The sequence below is a fragment of the Podarcis gaigeae genome, assembly GCF_964106915.1.
Source record: "Podarcis gaigeae genome assembly, chromosome: 7".
In the NCBI taxonomy this organism is placed as follows: domain Eukaryota; kingdom Metazoa; phylum Chordata; class Lepidosauria; order Squamata; family Lacertidae; genus Podarcis; species Podarcis gaigeae.
Window position 1 is genome coordinate 64834355 of NC_139683.1, and position 25789 is coordinate 64860143.

The window sequence follows — 25789 nt, forward strand, 5'->3', positions numbered from 1 at the left end:
TGGACTTAACCATCTAGGGGTCCTTTACCTTTTTATCTTTATGACACAGGTTCATTAAATTTAATCTCACACCCATGCTACAACTTGAACAAATGCCATTCCACCAAATAAGTTTTATTTTTAAATTGTGCTTTTTAGTAGAAAAAAGCTTCCTTAACATTTATGTCTTGTTTCTTTCCTGAGGAGAGACCTACAAGCAGTGGAGACTGTGTAGTACATATGTACCAGTGCTGAAGAGAAAATTATCTAATTACATGTCTGAAATTCTGTGAATTGTGGATTTGAGTAACCTCCCTGAGAAGGAGTGGTTATATATTAATGTGGTTGTGTGGGAATGAGATGGTGAGAGGAATTTTTATTTTGTTTTTTGTATGAGGAGAAAGCAGGGTTGTCTAGTTGTGTGTAGGTGCCTTTGTGAGTAGTTGCAAGAAAAGCTGGGTGAAATAATATTTCAGATAGTTGCCATGCCTCAGAGAATGAGACATCATATTTCTGAGAAAGTACAAACCAAGAGTCTGAATGTACCTCTGCTTTTCAATGAACAGGTATGTCCTTATGTGCTGAATCTGCACATATCCAAACTGGGAGTGTGGTTTTCCAACAAGTGTGCCAACATAACACAAAACAAAACATGGCATTATATTGGCATTATACTGATGCTGCTCTGTCATGGAAGGCCTAGGAGCCAGAAAACACACATAGCATTAGTATGTAAATTAGTTTCAGTAAAGTCCTCCAGCCTGACTGGTTTGTGGATTGCAGGCAACTATAGAAATCCAGGTCAGAATAATTAGATGCTCTTCATACAAGAGGCTCCAAGGAATTAGAAGATATCCCCTAAATGGTGCATTGAAATAGCTAGATTACAATTCATTTATTGCTTCTTTGCTTGGATTTTTAGCACACCCACCACCCCAAAAGCTCTAAATGGATCACAACAAAAAGGTGTTGTACAAAGGTAAACTTTATATTCAGTGCTCCGCTCATCTTTTTTCTCAGGCCCTCCCCATCACTGGTGTGCGGCCCGCAGAAAGTTGCCTCAAAGGTAATGTGGTCCTCTGATACCCCATCCCTGATTTAAAATTATGTTCTACTGGTTAGAACTGGGGGATACCAAAGTTCATATCCCCACTGAGCTATTTTGTTCGTGCCAGTTTCCCCTCTCTCCTGCAGCCCCAAACATCCCCTGCAGATCTATTCTGAAGGGTTGAGGAAACACTCTGGAACAGACCTCGTGGGCCCTGGGAGCTACAGCTTGGTTGTTGCTATGGCAACATAGCCAGCCTTTCAGATATGAAGATGTGGGTACTTAACTGGCCATCCTCTTGACAAGAAAACTGGTTTGACCAGTTCAGCAGGTCCTTCTACTACCAGCCTCCAATGAGATCTGAGAAGCATTTTATCCTCACAACAGTTCCGTTGGGGTGGCAAGGCTGAAAGAGACTCATCTCAAAACCTTACAGAGAGCATCGTAGTAAAGGCTTTACATCCAGCTTCCCCACATCCAAGTCAAACACACATCATCAACACCACCACCACCACCACCATCACAGTTTCTATTCAGAATAGGTGTTACATCATAAAAATAAAGAATAAATCAAAACAGGAATTTGTTTCAAAATGGGAGGTTTTCAAAGAATATCTGAAAAATATATATAGTAGTTTAGATTCTGTTGCAGCATTTGAGGAACTTCAGTAATAGTTGCAAGGTAGATATAAGAAATTAGATATATTAAGAAAAAGTTTAATTATGATAAAAGTGTGTATTGGCAATAAGTAAAATGAAATCGAAACATGGAATAGGTCTTTAGTGTTAAGACCAATATATGTTTTATTATTTGCTAAGAAAATTATGTGTTTATGGTTATTCCTGCGTGTAATTTGGTATTTGTGTTTTTTCCTTTTTTCATGCTGTATCAATAAAAATCTTTTTTTAAAAAGAAAAAATAATAGGTGTTACATCTCTCAAAACAAGAAAGCACAAAGGATATTGGAACACAGCTGTTGTGTGTAGAAGATAGAAGAAATAATGGACACTATAAAAACACCAAGGCTAACTTTACTGAGTGAAGTTAGTCACATCCTCTTTGAAAACACAAGAATAAGCAGCTCAGATAAGTATAATGTAATATTGTCTTTGTTTGTGTTAAGCCCTTTCAAACCTGATAGAATACTGATAAATGAAGTAAGCCAGAAAGATAAAACCATCCTATATAATTTATTATCCATTCCTCTTTAAGACAAGAGCTTCCTTTTTCAACACAGGGTGCAAACATGCTGTAGGATGTGATCAACAGGATCAACCACAGTGGCAAGACTGGCCTGAAATTTGTGCAAAACCCATCACATAGCCCAGAAAGGTGCAGGTGCAGCTGGATGAGGTCATATTAACTTCTTCCCTTTAACATGATAATGAGGCAATGTGTCATATTCTGGAAATGGCGTGCCGCCATTCAGTCAGGGCTGACTGGTGATGCTGTGATGCTGTGATTCAGTTTGATGCTGTGATTCAGTCTGCCTCGGTTTTCAGCACCAATGCATCCAAACTTACGGTACATTGTTCCCACAAGAAGAATATTGCATTCTTCTTATATACTGAAAAAGCTTGTATTCTTAATTAGGTTCCTAAATGAAAACTGAGTTTTATTTTTTGTTTTATTTTTAAAAAGCCTTTATTTAAACAATAACAATAACTAACACAACAATTCACTATTCACTACATTCTACCATCCTTAATAATACATAGCATTACAAAACATCACAACGACTGGATCGACATTCCATATATTTTTTAAACCTTCTCTGTTTTACATAACAAAGAAGAAAGAAAAAGTAAGAGAGAAAAGAAAAAAAAGAGAGGAAAAGAGAGAAAGAATAAAAATAAGGAAAAAATGGGGGGGGATAAATAAATTTGACTTCTGATTAGACTCATTGTATTGTTGTTCCTATTGTTGTTTTACACACAGTTTCAAATTACCATTTATTTTCTTTGTTGTTATCAAGAAAAGGAGTTGTTATCTATACTTTTTATTTTACAAGAATCATTCGAGTTCTGCCAGGAGATTGTTGGTGTTACAATAATTTTTCAAAAAAAGAAACAAAAGAAAGAAAGAAAAAGAAAACTGATTTTTAGCTATAACTCATCGCAACAGTACATAATGTATTTGAATGGCCAGCACCATCAAGGTGTCAAGGGAACTAAAATCTAAGTACTCAGAAGGATGAATCTGGATCTGTCTGAGTAGTACTGACTTTTTTGGTACTATTGTGTTTGAGTGATGCCTATAAAAGACAGTAGAAGCACGCCAGATCTTTGGAAATTGGATATTAAGCCACCTTATTAATTACAAACCGCTTAATTTTAAAAGCACCTTTAAGTGGTGTACATAAAACAGTACAGTGGTACCTCGGGTTACATACGCTTCAGGTTACATACGCTTCAGGTTACAGACTCCGCTAACCCAGAAATAGTACCTCGGGTTAAGAACTTTGCTTCAGGATGAGAACAGTAATCGCGCTGCGGCGGCACAGCCGCAGCGGGAGGCCCCATTAGCTAAAGTGGTGCTTCAGGTTAAGAACAGTTTCAGGTTAAGAACAGACCTCCAGAACGAATTAAGTACTTAACCCAAGGTACCACTGTATAAAGTAATTATCAAGAATGTGCAGATAAAGTCAACATTTAAAAACAAACACTAAATTATATACAGTGGTACCTCGGGTTACAGACGCTTCAGGTTACAGACTCTGATAACCCAGAAATAGTGCTTCAGGTTAAGAACTTTGCTTCAGGGTGAGAACTGGAATCGTGCTCCGGCGGCCCGGCGGCAGCAGGAGGCCCCATTAGCTAAAGTGGTGCTTCAGGTTAAGAACAGTTTCAGGTTAAGTACGGACCTCCAGAACGAATTAAGTACTTAACCTGAGGTACCACTGTATCTGGATGTGTTTGTGTGTGTGTGTGTGGGGAGTTTCTAGCAAGTGTCTAAAATGCTATAATGAAGGTGACTCCAAATGTTAACCTTTTGGTTCCTTAGCATGGATATGATAAAGAGGAAACCAGGGAACAACCAAAACTCAAGTCTCAGCGATGCTTGTATTCCACAAGCACCTTCTTGGCTCAATTTCATCACGAGCTCTGAGGTAGGTAAACATATAACACTGCCTTTCCCAACCTGATGCTTCCCAGATGTTTGGAGTACAACTCCCATCATCCCCACCCGGCATGGTCAACGGTCATGAACAATGCGAATTACAGCTCAAAACATCTCAAAGGAACCAAGTTAGGGAATGCTGGTGTAACCACATGTTGGATTTGAGGAGAGTAGAACTTGTATCCATCCAGCTGCTGCTGCTGCTGAACACATATGCTTTGGTATTGCGGGTCCCTTGCCCATCGTTTCTTGGAACAAATATGGCTAAAGGTGCCTGCATGTTACGAGTCTCTCTCCACCCCATCCCCACCACCACTGACCCCATTTTATCCTGCTTTTCAAAACAGAGACCATGGGGAAACAGGATTAACCACAGTTAAACTTCCCACAACACACCAATGATGTGTATATCTATTTGCGGTCAAACCAAAAATTTTGGATTGGTTTTGATCACTTTTCAGATAACCTAATAATAAAAAAATGGCCTGCTCTGATTTCCTGTTTAAAGAAGAAATCCAGAATTTAAGGTGAAAGAACAAGTAAAAATAATGTGGACAATATCCAGCAAAGTCATACTTGGAATAGACTTATTCAAATCAAAGGGTTTAAGTTACTGAAGTTCATTGATTTCAATAGGCCTACTTTGGGTATGATTAACATGGATATTTCTCTCTCTCACACCCCCACACCCCCACCCCCACCCCCACACACCCCATCCAATAAATTATTGTGTAATTACGTGCCTAATGGTTAGATCTTATTTACTGAACCATCAAGCTAGCACTTTGGTTTGGATGCATTAACAGCTACATCAGTGCAATGACACTAAACTGGTATTGTAAGAAACATTTTACAATATTGGTACAGGCAATGGTTGGTAGGGACGCAAAAAGAATTATTTTCATATTCTGAAACCATTCTTGGTTCATTTTCAAATAAAAATGCAGCAATAGACTTGAAGCAGACGGGAAGGGGAAAGTAATAAAGTATTATATGAGTTAAATAAATCAGCTAATAAAATCATTTTTTGTTTGTGCCATAGCTATATAAACTGATGGGAATTTGCATAAATTATGAAATGTGGTGGGGAAAGGAGGGGTGGAGGCAGAGAGACAAAGGAAGCTAAATATGGCAGTGAAAAATCTGTGGTTAGAGGGGCAAAGGACAAAGATCTAGTGGGGTTTCAAAAACACTGGAACCATTAATAACCATTACTTACTTCCATCCTGTAATTGCGAAGAAACTGAATGATTCACTAATATAATCTAATACCATTATATGATGCAGCGGTTCCTCTAAAATATCTATATTTAACTACGAATAAACATGAAATTTGCAGGCTCCAATAACTTAACATCAGATGGCTTTAAAGGAAACTGGCTAATTGAGCTAAAATCCTAAAAACTGGAGAAGTTCCAGTGGAGAGATAGGGAAACTTATGTGCCAATATTAAGATCCAAATGGGATGGTGCAGTTATCGGCTAATTAGTAAGATAGCAATGCTAGTCAGAAGAATGCAAAAACAAAAAAAAACAACCCTACCCCAGTAGCCAATTAAGATGCCGTTAAAGCAGAGCCATTATGTACAATGCTTTTCAAATGAAAATCAAAGTAATTAATTATGTTTATATGCATTTAAATCTGAGGGCACAAACCACAGGGAAAGTCTTCTGCACAAGTTCCTTGGTATAAGCTAGTAATCTTCAATATTTTCAGACCTGACACCCATATTTAACCAAAACATGGACCAGGGGAACTGTTGTCTTATTTTGTTTAACCATGCATGGTAGTGGTGCTGCTAATCAGGCTGTGACCCAGTAGCAGGTCCTGACCCATCAGTTGAAGGGTCCCACCAGTTCAATAAGCCACAGGGTTCTCAGTCGAGGGGCTTTAGCAGTATGATTCTGGGGTTCTGCTATCTACACCACCATGGCATCAAGCTAGAGAAGGAACCGCAGTGCCATCATGGCAGATGGCCAAGGGGTGGTACATTGAAACCCTGCTTCCACTTTCTACAGCTTCTGGCCACATTGCCGTGAAGCTTTCCTGGAGACTCTTATTTGTGCCATAACCACTCTGCTGGATAGTAGGTGAAGACCCGACTCGGACACCATACAATATTCTTAAGCGGTTCCTTGCTGCTGCGGCTGCTGTTGAAGCAATAATTCTTCAACATCAACTTTGTTGGACTGGTCATGTGTGCAGATGCCTGCTTATCGTCTTCCAAAGCAACTCCTCTATTCCGAACTTAAAAATGGAAAGCGTAATGCTGGTGGTCAACAAAAGAGGTTTAAAGACTGTCTCAAGGGAAATTTTTAAAAATTTAGTATGAACACCAACAGTTGGGAAACACTTGCCTGCGAGGGCTCCGATTGGAGAACAGCCTTTACCAAAGGTGTCATGGGCTTTGAAGGCACTTGAACTCAGGATGCAAGGGAGAAATGTGCTAAGAGGAAGGCAAGCTTGGCAAATCCACACCATGATCAACTAACTTCTGCCCGGAAACCAATGTCCCCACTGTGGAAGGACGTGTGGATCCAGAATTGGCCTCCACAGTCACTTACGGACTCATTGTTAAAACTGTGTTTATGGAAGACAATCTTACTCGGCTACAAGTGATCGCCAAAGAAGAAGACTACTATTTCTACCCCACTCATCTGACTGGGTTGCCCTTAAAATATTGCAAGTTGCTTTGAGTTGCTGTGGCAAAGAAAGAGCAGCTAATAAATGTAATAAATAATACCGCAGTGGTTCAGGAAGCCAGCAGGATCCCACTTAGCCCTGCTGACTCTGGTTGGTTGGTGCAACATGTCACTCATTAGAGATAGAGCTGCTCCCGCTTTGCCCCTCCTACTTTAGCTGCTCATTTGTCCTCAAACACATGAACAGCCTTCCAGTGAACTTCCTGTTGATTTGTGCTCTGATTTTACATCCTTTGACATTCAGTGTGCATATTTATTTTAGCCGTAATACGAAAGGCTGCAATGTAAGGATTGATTTTATGGAAATAAGAACCTTGTCAAATTTCATTTCATTTTTATTTTTGTGTGAGTGTGTGGAGGCTGCAGGTCTGTATGATAAATATAACTGTGCTGACATATCAGATTAGAAACCTATCTATCCACACGCACATTAATTTTGAAGGAAGTTCCAGCGGAGTCAATGGAACTTGCTTCTAATTAAGCATGCTTAGAGCTGAGTCATAAATTATTTGAGTTTAGCACACTGTGAAATTCTCATGAAGAATTAGTACTGTTGGTGGCAGATAGTGCAACCTGTACAAATGAAGAACTACAAAGCGGTTGTTGCAACCCGTATTTTTGAAGTGGGACCTGTAATAAAATGTTGCAGTGTGGAGATCTCCCGTTCAAGATTACGCCAACCAGCCATGCCTTTTTCCAGGATACTCTATTCCACACGGACCCTGTTATGTACTGAAGTTCTCACCCCAGGCCAGCAGGGGGATACTGTAGATAGTTATGCAAATAAGGGATCAAAAATGACGTTCAGTGATTGGATAGTTTTAGAAAATTGTTACAGTTACGTTGTACTGGAGCTCTATATAAGCAGGCTGACTGAACCCTTCAGTTCAGTTCAGTTCTGGCCTGTGAATAAACAAGAGCTGTTTGAAGAATCGCTGTGTTGTCTGATATGATCACCCAAAACTTAACAAACCCTATCCTGGTTTGCTGCCTGCCTGCCTCCCCTCCCTACAAACAATCAGTGTTTTTATGTACTGAAGTTCTCATAGAATCATAGAATCATAGAGTTGGAAGAGACCACAAGGGCCATCGAGTCCAACCCCCTGCCAAGCAGGAAACACCATCAGAGCACTCCTGACATATGGTTGTCAAGCCTCTGCTTAAAGACCTCCAAAGAAGGAGACTCCACCACACTCCTTGGCAGCAAATTCCACTGTCGAACAGCTCTTACTGTCGGGAAGTTCTTCCTAATGTTTAGGTGGAATCTTCTTTCTTGCAGTTTGGATCCATTGCTCCGTGTCCGCTTCTCTGGAGCAGCAGAAAACAACCTTTCTCCCTCCTCTATGTGACATCCTTTTATATATTTGAACATGGCTATCATATCACCCCTTAACCTCCTCTTCTCCAGGCTAAACATGCCCAGCTCCCTTAGCTGTTCCTCATAAGGCATCGTTTCCAGGCCTTTGACCATTTTGGTTGCCCTCCTCTGGACATGTTCCAGTTTGTCAGTGTCCTTCTTGAACTGTGGTGCCCAGAACTGGACACAGTACTCCAGGTGAGGTCTTCCCTTGATCTAGATGCTATACTCCTATTGATGCAGCCCAGAATTGCATTGGCTTTTTTAACTGCCACGTCACACTGTTGGCTCATGTCAAGTTTGTGGTCAACCAAGACTCCTAGATCCTTTTCACATGTACTGCTCTCAAGCCAGGTGTCACCCATCTTGTATTTGTGCCTCTCATTTTTTTTTGCCCAGGTGCAATACTTTACATTTCTCCCTGTTAAAATTCATCTTGTTTGTTTTGGCCCAGTTCTCTAATCTGTCAAGGTCGTTTTGAAGTGTGATCCTGTCCTCTGGGGTGTTAGCCACCCCTCCCAGTTTGGTGTCATCTGCAAATTTGATCAGGATGCCCTTGAGTCCATCATCCAAGTCGTTGATAAAGATGTTGAATAAGACCAGGCCCAAGACAGAACCCTGTGGCACCCCACTCTTCTCCAGGATGAAGAGGAACCATTGATGAGCACCCTTTGGGTTCGGTCAGTCAGCCAGTTACAAATCCACTGAGTGGTAGCATAGTCAAGACCGCATTTTACCAGCTTCTTTACAAGAATATCATGGGGACCTTGTCAAATACCTTGCTGAAATCAAGGTAGGCTACATCCACTTCATCTACCAGGCTTGTAATTCTGTCAAAAAACGAGATCAGGTTCGTCTGACATGACTTATTTTTCAGAAATCCATGCTGACTATTGGTGATCACAGCATTCCTTTCTAGGTGCTCACAGACTGTTTGCTTAATGATCTGCTCCAGAATCTTCCCTGGTATTGATGTCAGACTGACTGAGTGGTAATTATTTGGGTCCTCTCTCTTCCCCTTTTTGAAAATAGGGACAACATTTGCCCTCCTCCAGTCTGCCAGGACTTCGCCTGTTCTCCAGGAATTCTCAAAGATGACTGCCAGTGGTTCTGAGATCACATCTGCCAGTTCTTTTAATACTCTTGGATGCAGTTCATCTGGCCTTGGAGACTTGAATACATCTAAACTAGCCAAGTACTCTTGTACTATCTCCTTAATTATCCTGGGCTGTGTTTCCTCTGCTGAATCATTTGCTCCAAATTCTTCAGGTCGGGCATTGTTTTCTTTATCAGAGAAGACTGAGGCAAAGAAGGCATTGAGGAGTTCAGCCCTTTCTGTGTCCCCTGTTTGCATTTCACCATCTTCTCCTCTGAGTGACCCCACTGTTTCTTTGTTCTTCCTTTTGCTACGAACATACCCATAAAAGCCTTTTTTGTTGCTTTTAACCTCTCTAGCAAGCCTGAGTTCATTCTGTGCTTTAGCTTTTCTGACTTTGTGTCTACACGTGCTGGCTATTTGTTTGAATTCCTCTTTGGTGGTTTCCCCCCTTTTCCATTATTTGTACACATCCTTTTTTAAATCTTAACTCAGTTAAAAGTTATTTAGATAGCCACCCTGGCTTCTTTAGGCACCTTCCATGTTTCCGTCTCATTGGTATTGCATGAAGTTGTGCTTTTACTATCTCCCTCTTAACAAACTCCCAGCCATCATGAACTCCCTTTCCTTTTAGTATTACTGTCCATGGGATCTCACCCAGCACTTCCCTAAGTTTTATGAAGTCGGCTTTCTTAAAGTCAAGAAATTGAGTCCTAGTATGCTAGGCTGCTCCTTTCCGCTGTATAGTAAACTTCAGAAGAGCATGATCACTCGCGCCTAATGATCCTTCCACTTCTACCCCATTAACCAGGTCATCAACATTGGTTAGGACCAGATCTAAAATGGCTGTTCCTCTTGTTGCTTCTCCCACTTTCTGGACAATGAAGTTGTCTGCAAGGCCAGTGAGGAATCTGTTTGACCTTATGCTCTTGGCTGAGTTTGACATCCAACAAATATCCGGGTAATTGAAGTCCCCCATTACTACTATCTCCCTTCCTTTTGCATGCATGGCCATTTGTTCCAGGATGGCATCATCTATGTCCTCTGTTTGGCTTGGGGATCTATAGTAAACTCCCACAATGAGGTCCCTGTTATTCTTCTCTCCCTTAATTTTGACCCAAATGCTCTCACTTTGGCTTTGAGGTTCTAAATCTTAGATCTCTTCACAGGTATACACATCCCTGACATATAACACCACTCCTCCTCCTTTCTTGTCTGGTCTGTTTCTCTGAAATAGATCGTATCCCTCCATTATTACATTCCAATCGTGGGACTTATCCCACCAGGTTTCAGTGATGCCTATTATGTCATATTTAGTTTGCTGTACCAAGAGCTCAAGCTCATCTTGTTTATTTCCCATGCTTTGCGCATTAGTGTACAGACATTGAAGTTCATTAATCATTCCCCTGTGTCTCTTATTTAAGGATTTTTTCCTCCCACCACTAGGTCTGCGTGCTGTTTGTTCCATTTGGTCTATGACATTTGGATGATCATCTTCATCAATTGATAGACTCCTACCTTCAGGAGCACTGTCTCCCTCCCCCACATTAGTCAGTTTAAAGCCCTCCTGATGATTGGCTGGTGCCATTTGGGTTTCGCCTGCTGCGTAGCAAATTGTCACAACTTGTAAGGTTGCGGATAGGCACTGGTTCCGGTGATAGGAATGGGAAAACGCTCCCTATGTGAAGGGTATTCCGTTAAAGGAATCCAGGGACTTGATGGTTTGGCCAACCCCTGTGAGGGGGTTGTGCCTGTGCCTGAGTCCAGGGGGCATTTGGGTGGCAGAGATAGCCTGTTCCCTGCTTTCCACTTATCCATGTGTTCATCCTTGGCTGACCTATGCTGGAACCCTGGGTCAGTGTTACCTGCAACGGTGCAGGGAGCTAGCTGAACCAGAGCCTATGCAACCACTCACTTGCTGTAATCAATAAAGTTGTGGCCTAAATTCTGCCAAAAACCAAACCAAAATTTGAGTCTTGGGGGAGGGGGGGAGGTTTAAAGGTCTGAACATGCAAACAGTATCAGAAACATTGGTAGGAAGTTTGCTTAGGCTGTTGTATGCATAAAAGTTAGCCTAACAATTTCTGTCATTCTAAAATCGGTGACATTTATCATAGAAATTGTTATGCTTATTTGCCATGATATGACAGTTCCCTCCACCTGTATGGCCTAAACTTTCTTTTTTTAAAAATAATATTTTATTCTTTTTTCCATATAGACAATTGCATTTGTTACATTGGAATTATATTCCAAATCAAGAAAACTAGTGACTTCCTGCTCAACCAACATCTATGTTTATAACCCAAATTACATACAATTGTGTTTTAAGGTTCTGTTTTATCTAATTTCATCCTCTCTAACGTGTTTCTTAATATATTATGCTGTTTTCTTACACTTCAAAACCCAGCTGTGGTCTTCGCATATAAGAACTAACTTTAATATAGACTAGAAATGGTTTCCAGTCTTCTTTAAAATATTCTAAATTTGTACGCATCTTTTAGCAGTGCTTGTCAATTTTGCCATCTCTGCATTTTCCAAGATTTTCATCAACCAGTCTTCCTTTGAGGGTATTCCCCCCTCCTTCCATTTCTGAGCATAGAGAATCTTTGCCGCTGTAGTCACATACATAAATACCGTCTAGTATCCCCAGCAGGAGGGAATATGGCCTCTTGGGAAAAGTCACTTTTAATTTTTTTCTTAATTTCATTATATATCATGTCCCCAAAGAGTATGGCCTAAACTTTCAATTAAGCATTTTTTGAGTTCCTGGACAGATTTATTTTTAAGTGGCCAAATTAAGAGGCATTGCACTGTTCAGGTAACGCTATAGTGAAGCCTATAGTTTTAAACTCAGATAAAAGTGCTCCTGAACACAATGTCTTACCCCCCTCCCCAATTCAAAAAGTGCTTCTAGAATCTCTACCCACTATTTCCATAGTGACGGCATGTGTTGAACACAGTGTTCCATTGTACCAGCCTATTCGTGCCTAAGATTAAAACAAGCATTGTTTAATTTGTCAATGTCATGAAGATGGCAACTGGGCAGAAACATGTTTGGCAGGGCCTGCCATTTTTACAAGCAGGAACATGGGAACAGGCTAAGAAAGTGGCCAATTTTAACTTCAACCCATTGGAAGGGTACAGATTACTTAATAAAGTACAGGTGTAAAATTCTTCCCACCTATATGATGTGTTTCTTACATAGACCTCTCTTGATTGATTGACCAATCTATGGAAAATAATTCTGAGTGTATAAAAGAGGCAGAAGTGAGGGTCAACCATTTGTTCAGGCCTGCTGTACCTGACAGTGACTAGCGCGAAATAGAATACAGTGGCATAATGTCTATGTTTGCTCTTCAGCTAAATCTTGTTGTAGAATCCATTGCTAAGTCGATCAGGGAAGGTGAGCTGATTTGCTGTGTAGCTCTGAGTTTTCCTCTGTATTAGTTAGTTGCAAGTCTCCCTACTGTGCACAAGGCCTGAATTTATTTTATTTATTTATTTATTTAAAAACAACCCTCTGCAGCTTTTCACGCAAACAATACCACTCAGTAAAGTGTTACAAGGACTTTTCTCTCTGGAGTCTGTAATATTTAGGTGACTTTGCTAACAAATGCATGATGTGAAATCCTCACACTACAACTTGCCTTGCCTCTACTCCCGTTCATTGGCTGCCACATGCAGAGGAAGGGAATCTGACCATAGCTGTCAAGTGTCCCTTATTTGGCGGGACAGTCCCTTATCCCAGCGCCATGTCCCGCTGCTGTTCCTTATTGATGAGGCTTTGTTTGGCTGCTGGCTGGGCTTTCCGCCTTTGGCTCGGAAGGGCTCAGAGGTTGAACATACCTGTGCCTGGAAAATCCCTTATTTTGGCCTCTGATCCCTTATTTTCAAGGCTGCTGGTCCCTTATTTTCAAATCTGTAAGTTGACAGCTATGAATCTGACAACACAATGATGTCGTGTCCTCCATTCATCCCTAGGTGTTATGAGGGAGACAGAACGAGCAAGATATGTGGCAGCTCTTGCAATGTCTAATTCTGTTCCCAGTCTTTCCACTACTTCTTTGGCAAAACCTACTTGGATCTCAGCCTCTGCCTCCCACTCTTTAGCAAATAGTTAGCCTCCTTCTCTGGCAATGGCTGGCAAGTCCTTCAAGGCTTGCTTGGAAAGTTCTTCCAGTGCCATCATGCCCAAATCGTGCTACATGGAGTAATTGATCTATAATCCAGCAGGGAATGCAGATTTGTCAGGCCACATCTTGGCAAAACTTCATCTTAAACCTCCAGTGTCCCCCTGCTGGCTACTTTGAGCATAAAGGGAAGTACAGTCTTCCCTTCCTCTCCAAAGCAATTACAGTGGTATCTCGGGTTACATACGCTTCAGGTTATATACACTTCAGGTTACAGACTCTGCTAACCCAGAAATAGTGCTTCAGGTTAAGAACTTTGCTTCAGGTTGAGAACAGAAATCGTGTTCTGGCGGCGTGACGGCAGCGGGAGGCCCCATTAGCTAAAGTGGTGCTTCAGGTTAAGAACAGTTTCAGTTTAAGTACAGGCCTCCAGAATGAATTAAGTACTTAACCCGAGGTACCACTGTACTCCGGTGGGGATTTCCACTGCATATTTCACCATGTAGGCATATAATATGAGAGATATGAGAGACAAAATGTTAAACTTTACACATTCTGCTATAATGTTAGTTTTATTTATGACCTGCAGGTTCATTCCTAACAACAGAGGCCTCCAGCACAGATTTGAACTTTTCAGCAACTTTCCCAGACAGAACAAGAAGCCAAGGTACAAAACCAAAGCCCAGAAAGAAAAATGTGGAACAGCACTACCTACTGATTGAAAGTACCAGTGTGGCGCTATGAGCTACCACTCTCATCAGCCAAACTGACTGAGGCTGGTGGGAGTTGTCGTCCAAAACATCTGGAGGAAACCAAGATGGTGGTTGAAGTGTAGGCATGAGGCAAGACACAGTGATAGCAGCAAGAACCTTTATCGAATTAACAGAACTGGACAACAGGGACAAAGCAACTGCTTATATACATTTCTGAAGGCCTGGGCCACTCCCACTCCCAACGTGATTGGCTGTCTAAACTTCCAAGCTGTGAATCATAACTCAGAGTTTAAGGGTCAATGGCAGAGGCCCAAATCCTGAAATGTTCTTTGATTGGATATCATGTATCAAATCAGAACACAGGGGCTCAGAATCCTTAGTCCAGACTCAAGCTTAGGCAAACACAGACTATTGAATACATAATAGTGGTAGCTGCTTTAGGAGCTACCAACTGAATCAGCAAATATTCAAGCATTTTCAAAGATGACTTTGCCCAATCATCCTTCTGGCAAGCCTACTTTTTCTGGATTACACAAGGCATCTGGCTCTAACTTAGACCTTTGTGCCCTTACTTCTGCCCACAAACAAACCCGTTTGTCAGCTTAGAAAAGCCAAACTGTGCTTGCTCAAAAATAACTTTGGGCCCTACCAGATGTCTTCTTTTATTGTGCATTCATGACTATTTGTGCTCATAATGGAATCGGGAAAGTTACGCATGATTCCACGTTCAAAACATTTTGCAATTCCAAGTATTTCAAGGCAGGCATACTGCTTCATTCCCAATCAGTGCTTGTCCTGCAACTTCCTGCTGAAATCCTGTAGCTTTCCATAATGCACGTTCCAGTTCAACCAGCTTTTGTTGTGCTATAGTAACAGATTGCCCTTCCAGACAGTGGTAATGCAGTAACATTGGGGGAGCATCCCAGAACAACTGATAAAGCAGAATGATGTGCAGATTGTTGTTGTTTAGTCATTTAGTCGTGTCCGACTCTTCGTGACCTCATGGACCAGAGCATGCCAGGCACTCCTGTCTTCCACTGCCTCCCACAGTTTGGTCAAACTCATGCTGGTAGCTTCAAGAACACTGTCCAAACATCTCGTCCTCTGTCATCCCCTTCCCCTTGTGCCCTCCATCTTTCCCAACATCAGGGTCTTTTCCAGGGAGTCTTTTCTTTTCATGAGGTGGCCAAAATATTGGAGCCTCAGCTTCACGATGTGTCCTTCCAGTGAGTACTCAGGGCTGATTTCCTTCAGAATGGATAGGTTTGATCTTCTTGCAGTCCATGGGACTCTCAAGAGTCTCCTCCAGCACCATACTGTAATTCAAAAGCATCAGTTCTTCGGCGATCAGCCTTCTTTATGGTCCAGCTCTCACTTCCATACATCACTACTGGGAAAACCATGGCTTTAACTAGATGTGCAGATGGTCCACTGTAAATCCACCACTAATGCACTATCATTGCATGAATGACATGTTGCAGAATACACACGCAAAAACCCGCCAATCAAAAAGGGCCCTTTATCATGCAGTAGAGTAAGATAGCTCTTGCATACAAATTGTTAATTTCCTCTTCTATATCCGAGGGGTCATGCATGATAGCCAGCCCCGATCCTGCTGCCACCACCCTGCTTCAAGGTAACAATGCAAACTTCATGTCTCATAAATTGGTGATTTAATTTTACTGCAGTGCAATAACTACAACCGCTCTTCTCTCCCAGCCAGGCTAGGTGGAAAGAAAAGACTCCCTCAGATGTTGCCCAGTCTGAAAGGCAGCAAAATCAATTACCCAATGGACTAAATAGAAAGGTAGTGCACGCAAAACAATGGCTATTTTAAACATTTCCTGCCTCGAGTCCAGTTAGCTCAATGTTATATACTCTGGCAGGCAATGGCCCTGTAAGGTCTCAGACTGTTAGGACATTGCAATCAATTTAATACGCAGCCTCCACCTTTCATATGCAGCTGGGCAATTGCTCTGCACAGCTATGGATCTTTACTGCTGTGGGTATGTGTGGTGGCACAGGGCAAATGGCTTATTTCATTTATTTATTAAATTTATATACCACCTTTTCCTCCAAGGAGCTCCAAGGATGGTGTACATGGTCCTCCCCATTTCATCTTCCCAGGTTAGGCTGAGAGACAGTAATTGGTCCAGGGTCATCCAGTGAGCTTCATGGCTGAGTGGAGATTTGAACACAGGTGGCGCTGTGGTCTAAACCACAGAGCCTAGGGCTTGCCAATCGGAAAGTTGGTGGTTCGAATCCCTGCAACGGGGTAGGCTCCCTGCTCCTGAACACAGCAGATCATGTTTATCATTAAAAGCTAATTTCAAGCTAAAATTAGAATGATTGTAAGGATTATTTAGGCAAGTAATTTAGCCTCATAGGGACGCAGGTGGTGCTGTAGGTTAAACCACAGAGCCTAGGACTTGCCGATCAGAAGGTCAGTGGTTCGAATCCCCATGAGGGGTTGAGCTCCTGTTGCTCAGTCCCAGCTCCTGCCAACCTAGCAGTTCAGAAGCATGTCAAAGTGCAAGTAGATAAATAGGTACCGCTCCGGCGGGAAGGTAAATGACATTTCTGTGCACTGCTCTGGTTTGCCAGAAGCGGCTTATTCATGCTGGCCACATGACCCGGAAGCTGTACGCTGGCTCCCTCAACCAATAAAGCTAGATGAGTGCCACAACCCCAGAGTCGGTCACGACTGGACGTAATGGTCAGGGGTCCCTTTACCTTTACCTTTTAACCTTCCTTCCAAAGGGCTAGAGCTCTTTTATTCTGACCAAAGGCAGAGAAAACCATCTTAGGATTCTTAGTTTTTTTGCAGCTAGCTAGTAAGAAGAAACAGCCTTAGAGTGTTGTCACCTTCAGAGGAATGGTAGGACCATGGCTTTGCCATTTCACCAGGAAATGGTGAAACAGCCCTGAAATTAGGGTGGCCACTTACACATTGCCCAGACAGACTAAACACAGCTCAAACAACAATAACATCATCATCATCATTGTCAGATGAATAACAACAAGAAGAGCACACATTTGCTTGACCTTTGCATATGCTAACATGTGGGTAGAAGCAAGCTTATGAATAATTGCTGTAATTTAAATGAGAATACATCTGACTATAGTGGGGAAGACCATGAGCAGGGGACTGGTATGGTGGCAACTATGGAAGAGCAGCTTCAAGGCTCTTGCTAATCTCCATCCTTAGGACTCCTGGTCATTAAGCTAGACTTGAGCTAATTCAACTAATTTCAGAGCTTTTTCTTCCAACGGGGTTTCACAAATCCATATGAAGAAATATTATAATCAAGCCTTCAAGCCACAAATGAGCAGGAGAGGAGCTTAATGAGGGTAAAGCAAATCCCCGAAAGACAGAGAAGCTTTTCCCCAGTGACTTTGTTCAGTACATTGTGTGAATAATGGGATATAAGAAAGAGATGATAAGTGACATCTTCTGGCTAATGCACCAATCATTATCCTGCCTTTTAATAATATAATTGAAGGCTGATAGCAAGCCACCTTTTATTTATTTCTGTTCAACACACTCAAAATGATTTGCTTTCTGTATTGATTTTGTGGCTGCTTTGGCTTATTTATCATTCTTTTGCACAATTTTTCAGTTGTTATTTCCAGCCCAGTTTATTCTTTCCTGATTTTATCTCTGATTCGCGATGATGTCCTTGTGTCTTCCCACAGGACCAATGAGGCTTCTGTGCTTTCCATGGTACAATTTTGTGGGGCAGAGTTATCTTGGTAGCTCCCAGTGGGAGTGAGGCATGGATTTGCAATCATCTGACATCAGTAAGGTACCAGGGCATTCAATTGCTTTGCTGCTGTATGTTGGGGAAGCAATGAGAAAGAGAACATTGGGGGAAATGGCACCCTTTTATGTTGGATTAATGAATTTGAGATAATGAGCATCCTCTGGTTTTCTCTTCTGTGTCACCACTTCAGGTTAAACAGGACGCGGGTGGCGCTGTGGTCTAAATCACTGAGCCTTTTGTTGTTGTTTTTTAAAAGATATTTATTGAAATTTTGTATAATAAAACAAACTTCACAATCAAACGGGGGGAAAAAGAGAGACAATAAAAATTATCACAATCAAACAAAAACAGAAGAATACAATAGAAAACATAAAAAGTAAAAAAAACACATAAAAGAACAAAAAGAAATCCAGTTTTTTACTTATTATCTTTATAACCCTCTTTCCTGACTTCCTCACATCTCCCTTTTCTGTGTTCCCTTTTACACAATCGAATTCAGCAGTTCCTTACCCTCTTTCAAATCTTATTCAATATCATACATTTCAACCTATTATGTCTCCGATTTTTCCTTTCCTTTTAAATCCATTTTTACCTGTTCTTTATAACTTAATCCCTTATATCATTTTGTTTAAATTTGACATAATGTTATTCTAGTTTTTTCACCCTTTTCTTTTAAAACATTTTTTACATATTCCTTTTAACTATGTCACTGATGCCATATTGTCTTTATATCCTGCATCATTTTAGCATTCAAACATTTTACAATGTTTTTGCAAATAGTCTTTGAACTTCTTCCAGTCCTCTTCCACCAACTCTTCTCCCAGGTCTCGGATTCTGCCAGTCATTTCTGCCAATTCCATGTAGTCTATCACTTGTATCTGCCATTCTTCCAGGGTGGGCAAATCTTGTATCTTCCAGTACTTTGCGATGAGTATTCTTGCTGCTGTTGTTGCATACATAAAGAAAGTTCTGTCCTTCTTTGGCACCAATTGGCCGACAATGCCCAGGAGGAAGGCCTCTGGTTTCTTAGGGAAGGTATATTTAAATACCTTTTTCAGTTCATTATAGATCATTTCCCAGAAAGCCTTGACCTTTGGGCACGTCCACCAAAGGTGAAAGAATGTTCCCTCAGTTTCTTTACATTTCCAGCATTTATTATCAGGCAAATGATATACTTTTGCAAGCTTGACTGGGGTCATGTACCACCTATATATCATTTTCATAATATTTTCTTTTAAGGCATTACATGCCGTAAATTTCACACCACTGAGCCTTTTGGGCTTGCCAATCAGAAGGTTGGTGGTTTGAATCCCTGCGATGGGGTGAGCTCCCATTGCTCGGTCCCAGCTCCTGCCAACCTAGCAGTTCGAAAGCAGGTCAAAGTGCAAGTAGATAAATAGGTACCACTCCGGCGGGAAGGTAAACAGCGTTTCCGTGTGCTCTGCACTCATCACGGTGACCCATACGCCAGAAGAAGTTTAGTCATGCTGGCCCCATGACAGGAAAGCTGTCTGTGGACAAACGTCGGCTCCCTCGGCCTGAAAGTGAGATGAGAGCCGCAACCCTATAGTCGCCTTTGACTGGACTTAAACGTCCAGGGGTCCTTTACCCTTACCTTAAAGTGCAATGTCAAATGTAAGAGCACTGTACAAAGAACTAGGAAAGGAGGGGACAGAGTATCAAGGCTGACTCTAGGTTTGAGCAGGATGGGGGGGGGGGAGCTGGGCAAAGTCTTTAGCAGTGGGCATCTGGGTTAAGGCACCATTTTAATCTCTCACAGTGCCCCAAAGCTAAGGATGTCAGATAATTCTGACATAAACCAGAGTGGAATTTACCAGTGGTCAGTTACTCAGCCCATGTCTGAAACCAAAATCAACTCAAATCAGCTGTTGTTGTGTTTAGTTTGCAAATGATATGCAATTGATTGTGTGTCCCCCTCCACTATTTTGCATTGTGTTTCCTTTGCAGTGAAATGAATGGGGTGGAATAATTCAACGACAGCAACATTTATGTAATTAATCACATCATGAGCCTGGATAGCTCTGCTAGTTAGGGCATGATGCTGATAACACCAGACTTGCAAGTTCTATCCCTGTATGGGACAGCAGCAGGTCCCTGCATTTGCAGGGGGCTGGACTAGATGGTCCTAAGGGTCCCTTCCAACCTGACAAATCTATGATATAATACTGTATAAGTTTGCCACAGCAGAAAGTGAGACAGATACCTGCCCCAGTCATCTCACTTCAAATGTTAAAAAGATTCTACAGCCTGAAAAATAGAGACAAGGAATGTACTTTTGTAAACCAAGAAAATCTTTAATAAAAATTATATTAAAAAAATAGAAGAAACTGTGCTACGGGTGAGATATACAGGGCAGAAGAGAAAATGATGCCTTCTTACAACCCAACCTGGAGTGACACTGAAGAAGGCATTGTGGGAAATTTAGATGGAGGCTAGGCCCACCTGCCTAGGGCTCCTGGGGATTCTGGAATATATTTAAAATGGAACTGTTATGTATTCAGTGGTCTGTGTTTGCCTGAGCTTGGTTCTGGACTAAGGAGTCTGAGCTCCTGTGTTCTGATTCAATACATGATGTCCAATCACAGAACATTTCAGGATTTGGTCCTCTGCCATTGGCCCTTGAACTCTGAGTCGTGATTTGCAGCTTGGAAGTTTAAACAGCCAATCACAGGCTTTCACAAATGTATATAAGCAGTTGCTTTGCCCCTGTTTCCCAGTTATGTAGTTCAATAAAGGTTCTTGCTGTTATCACTGTGTCTTGCCTCGTGGGAACCCACCTACACTTCAGGAACCTAGGCCAGGCATCAGTGTTAGGCCCTGCTGGGGCCTTGGCAGTTGCCCAAGGGTGCCAGTTGTTGATGCTGGCCTTGCAAAGAAAGATTCAGGTGATACAGAGCTATGGCCATACCTGTACAATCACATATATTAGATGTTTGTTCCAGTCACAAAAATGAGGTAAAAATTTCTAGGTGTTTTAATTGGCCATGCCTTAGAATAGCTGGCCATGGAAATAACCAGAGAGGACTTAATATTGAGTGGCAACAAGGATGTAAGTGGAAGATGTAAGTGTTGTAGAACTGATTGGAAACAGTGACCATATTGTTGTCAAAATTAACATACATGTAGGTAGATAATTGCCAAGAAAAACCTAAGTCAGTCACATTTGACTTCAAAAAAGGAAGCTCCCCTCAAATGGTGGTGGAAAGAGAAAGCGAAGAGGGTCAAATCTCTCCAGAATGCTTGGGGGTTGTTCAAAACCACAATAACAGAATGTATAACCGCAGATCAAGAAAGGTATTATCAGGGCCAAGAGGATGCCACTGTGGTTAATGAGCAGAGAAGGAAGCTATAAGAGGAAAGAAGGGTTTCTTTAGAAAATGGAAGTCATGTCCAAAGGAGGAGAACAAACTTTGGCAAAAGAAATGCAAGCAGACAACAAGGAATGCAAAATGAACCAAGGAAAAAACAAAACAAAAAAACAATGAGCACATCACTAAAAACATAAAAACCGCCACCAACAAAAATCTTTAAATACATTAGAGACAGAAGATCAGGAAGGGATGTGGTTGGAGCTTGGATAACAAAGGAGTCAAATGTGTGGTGAAGGAGGAAAAGGAGATTGCAGATTGCAAAGAAGCGGAATACATTATTGGCATTTCAGGAAAAGAAGTAGGGTAGATACCCTGTGCCTGGACTCAGTTTCTCAAGAAAGGGAGTCTTAGGAACTGTGGCAAACAGTGGTGAAAAGATAGGAATTTCTAGGCCTTACTGAGAAAAACTGACAAATCACCACATCTGGATGGCACACACCTGGGAGTTATTAAAGAACTCCAATGTGAAATTGTTGATCTTCTAACAAAATATGTAGCTTGTCCCTAAGACGAGCCTGTTAGAATTCCTGCTCCATGATTGCAGTCATGGGATTGTTGTTTTTCACATGACGGTGTATGTTTTGACTCCACAGAGTGGGAAGTGATGGAGACAGGATATTTGTGTTACTGTGTTCCGTGAAGTGGGACTATTGTCCTTTGTTCTTTTTCTCTTTGCTGTCTGATGCTAGAGAGAGAGGGAGCCACGTTGCAGTGCTCCGTGTGTGTTTATATGTAGATAAAGTAGATTAGCCAAAATGCTGAGTTGCTGAGGTCACTGTGATGTTCAGGCAGAAGAAAGCTTTTGTAGCTCCCAAAAGATCGACCAGGAGGGAGAGAACATGCCAGTTGGACGAGCTCCTGACAGAGCCTCCATATCTGAAGTGTGGCAAATGTAACACCGGTTTTAAAAAAGGGACCCAGATGGGATCAAGGAAATTACAGACTAGTTGGCTAAACTAGGAAAACTGGTGGGAAGCATTATTAAAGATGGGATTAGCAGGCCTATAGAAGAGCAAGCCTTTCTGAAACAAAACAACATGACATTTGTAAATTTAAGCCCTGCCTCGCTAAACTCTCTGAGTTCTTTGACAGTGCTAACAAGCATATAGATAGAATTGATCTAGTCAGTGCTTTTTTCTGGGGGGACGCATACCCCTAAACATTCTGTGAATCTAAGTTTGTCCTCACTGAGGGGCAGTATTTCAATATGAATAGGAAAATGAAAGTACCCCTAAACATTTAATTTTTTTTTAGAAAAAAAAGAACTGGATCTAGTCAACTTTGTGAACCTATAAAATGTTTTTGTACCTCACCAAAGACTCCTGAGTATGTTTAGCAGTCATGAATAAGAGGAGAGGCTGGAATACAGATCAGAAACTGGTTAAGGACTAGGAATCAGGGAGTAGAAATAAATGGAAAGGTCTTCTAATGCATGAGTCCCCCAAGGTCAGTACTGAGGGTTTAAACTCAGTTTTCATTCAGGTTCTGATTTCCAGAGGCTATAACACACACATGGCTCTGCCTAGCTGATGACAAAGAGTAGGATGATCAAATGTGAGGAGGCGGTCCTTAACAAATCCTGGTCTAAACCATTTAGAGCTAAAATAGGGATAGGCAATATTTTGCATTACACCTGACAGCAATGAAGGTGGTTAAAAAAAAAGCAGAGAAACGTGCTCCAAAAAATTAAGTGAATGATTACATATTTTCAAACTAGCTAGAGGAAAGCTGAGATTTAAATCTTCCCAGCTTCTGGCTGTCAAATTCTCTCACCTATTGGGCGCACATGAGGTCCATAAATAGAACAGTGTATCCATGGCAATGGGAGGTTCATTTTCTCCTAACAAACTGGTAACAAATCACTTAACTTTTTTATTTGTTTAAATATTGCAATTCAATGTTCAGCATTTATATCACAATTTAGAGAGTTCAAAGCACTTTCACACGCATTTTCTCGGAAATTTCTCCCATGGCTGATTCGGCATTTTTAATTTTTTAAAAAATAATTTGTATTGGATGAGGATGAGATGAGACCAAGCTTAGAGAAAAGCAGGTGGCAGCTTAGGGGAGTTGGGTGAGTGGAAGGCAGTGGCATATTCCTGGTGGAAGACCGCCAACTCAGAGCTCCCCAGATCTCCCTGCCAACCAGGGAGGCCCTAAGCTACTGAAGGTTATATGTCCAGCTGTCCTTTGTTAAGAGCGATAGTCTCATAATCTGGGGAACCGGGTTCGCGTCTCCGCTCCTCCACATGCAGCTGCTGGGTGACCTTGGGCTAGTCACACTTCTCTGAAGTCTCTCAGCCCCACTCACTCACCTCACAGAGTGTTTGTTGTGGGGGAGGAAGGGAAAGGAGAATGTTAGCCACTTAGAGACTCCTTAAAGGGAGTGAAAGGCGGGATATCAAAACCAAACTCTTCTTCTTCTTCTTCTTCTTCTTCTTCTTCTTCTTCATCAACAACTAATTGTCACTGTTTTTTGTGTTGAATATATGCCAAATGGTAATTTATGGACCTAATAGGTATCTAAAGCTATTTGCACATAACAAATTATGTGTTTTATCATATTAATTGTTGAAAAAAAATACTATTAAGAAGCATATTAATAGTGAAATACAATTAAGAAGAAGTATATGAATAGTGAAATAATTATTAAGCTCTAACTTAAAATGATTGGGGGCCCATTACTTACATCACTGAAACCTACACAACACAAAACACTTGCTGTATGTAGGTTTTATTTTATTTGTTTTTTGTCTTATATTTTGGATCCATTCTTAAGGAAATCAGCCCTGAGTGCTCACTGGAAGGACAGATCCTGAAGCTGAGGCTCCAATACTTTGGCCACCTCATGAGAAGAGAAGACTCCCTGGAAAAGACCCTGATGTTGGGAAAGATGGAGGGCACAAGGAGAAGGGGACAACAGAGGACGAGATGGTTGGACAGCGTTCTCGAAACCAGCATGAGTTTGACCAAACTGTGGGAGGCAGTGGAAGACAGGAGTGCCTGGTGTGCTCTGGTCCATGGGGTCACGAAGAGTTGGACACGACTAAACGACTAAACAACAAATATTTGGGAAATGTACATCCAGTGGTTTTTTCCTTTAATTTTTATTGGGGCCCCCAAGAGAGTGGGGCCCTAAGCTATAGCTTGTTTAGCTTATATGTAAATCCGGCATGCTGCCAACGCCGACACCTTGCCCCACTCATTTCCCCGGCCCAGCTAATGAGGCTTGTTCAGGTACTGCAGATCAGTGACTTAGATGGTATAGAAAAATCTCCATCTACTTCACAGCAGTAGTATTCAGCAACCATCAGGGTTTAGCTTGCTCAGAGCTAGAACCAGGGGCAAGGGGGTATCCTTGAATGAGGAGCAAGGGGAGTGGAGCCCCACAGCAACCAGCACAGATCTCCATGTTCCTCCTCCTTTGACTCTGAGGAGCAGTCAGATCTAGACGTTCTGGTCCAGGGCCACACAAGATGGTTGCCCACGTTCAGGACCAGAGATCTGTACACCAGTTGCCTGAGTCCCTGGCCAGCTTTTAGACCCCACCCCATCACCTCTAGGGTCATAGTAGCAGAGAAGATGGCTAGTGAGATAGATGTTTCAGGATCATCTGTGAAATGCGCAGAGCATGTGAACTGATGGGGGAGAAGTGGGGAGTTTATGTAAGCCCAGATCAGAGCCTGGCTGGAAGCCAGGAAAAGTTGGAGCCAGCAGCTCCTGTATAAGATACCACTCTGAGCTGCTTCACTGCTGAAGCAACATCTCCCTTAGAGCCCCAAGCTCCAGCATAAAGCCTCCTTGAACTAGAGAAATGGGTAGGGAGTATGTTTCTGTTCTCTTCCCCCACCCACCCAAAAAAATCAAATGTACATCCTCTTGTTTCTCTTCTTCTATTTTGCAATCTTAATCCTGACATATTTGCTCATTTCCTCTGAACCTTTCCCATTTGTCAGAGTCTTTCTTAGCACAAGTGAATTCTGGGTTGATGATGAATTAATATTTATAAAGCAAGTTCCCTGTTGGAACGTACATGTGAAGCAGAACTGACAAAGACTAGTTGTTTTGAGTGCCAGTGTGTATATGGGATTTCACAGCGCAACACGGTTATGATGTAACTTGATATAATAATAGTTTACACAGTCATCGTTGCCCCAATCTGACTAGAAGCATATGGATGCAGATGCAGTTTATAAGGAGAATGCATGCACAAATTAGTGTGGAATGAGCAAGTCCTCACCTGATCTACTTCCAAGGGCTAAGCACATCTAGCTCCAGTTGTATGCTCGCAGTAACAATGATGATCACCTATCTGTTTAGGTTGAGGAGCAAGCAGGGGGTGGGGTATTTTTTTCATCTCTCCCCTTCCACATGGAACAGCTGATTGGGTCTACCACAAGTATCTGACTGGGGATTTGTTTGTGCAGTCCCAACTACTAGACATATTTGTTTGTTGGACAGAGCTTAGGTTTTCCATATATTTTTAA

The 25789-nt window shown here is 41.8% G+C and overlaps 1 long non-coding RNA gene across 1 annotated transcript; it reads left to right on the plus strand.

The window, feature by feature from the left end:
- Positions 1-7035: 7035 nt before the first annotated feature.
- LOC310848483 lies at positions 7036-18074 on the plus strand. Its single transcript, XR_014566444.1, has 3 exons — positions 7036-7134; positions 14023-14100; positions 17843-18074. It is a non-coding gene; the product is annotated as an uncharacterized lncRNA (long non-coding RNA).
- The last annotated feature ends 7715 nt before the right edge of the window (positions 18075-25789 follow it).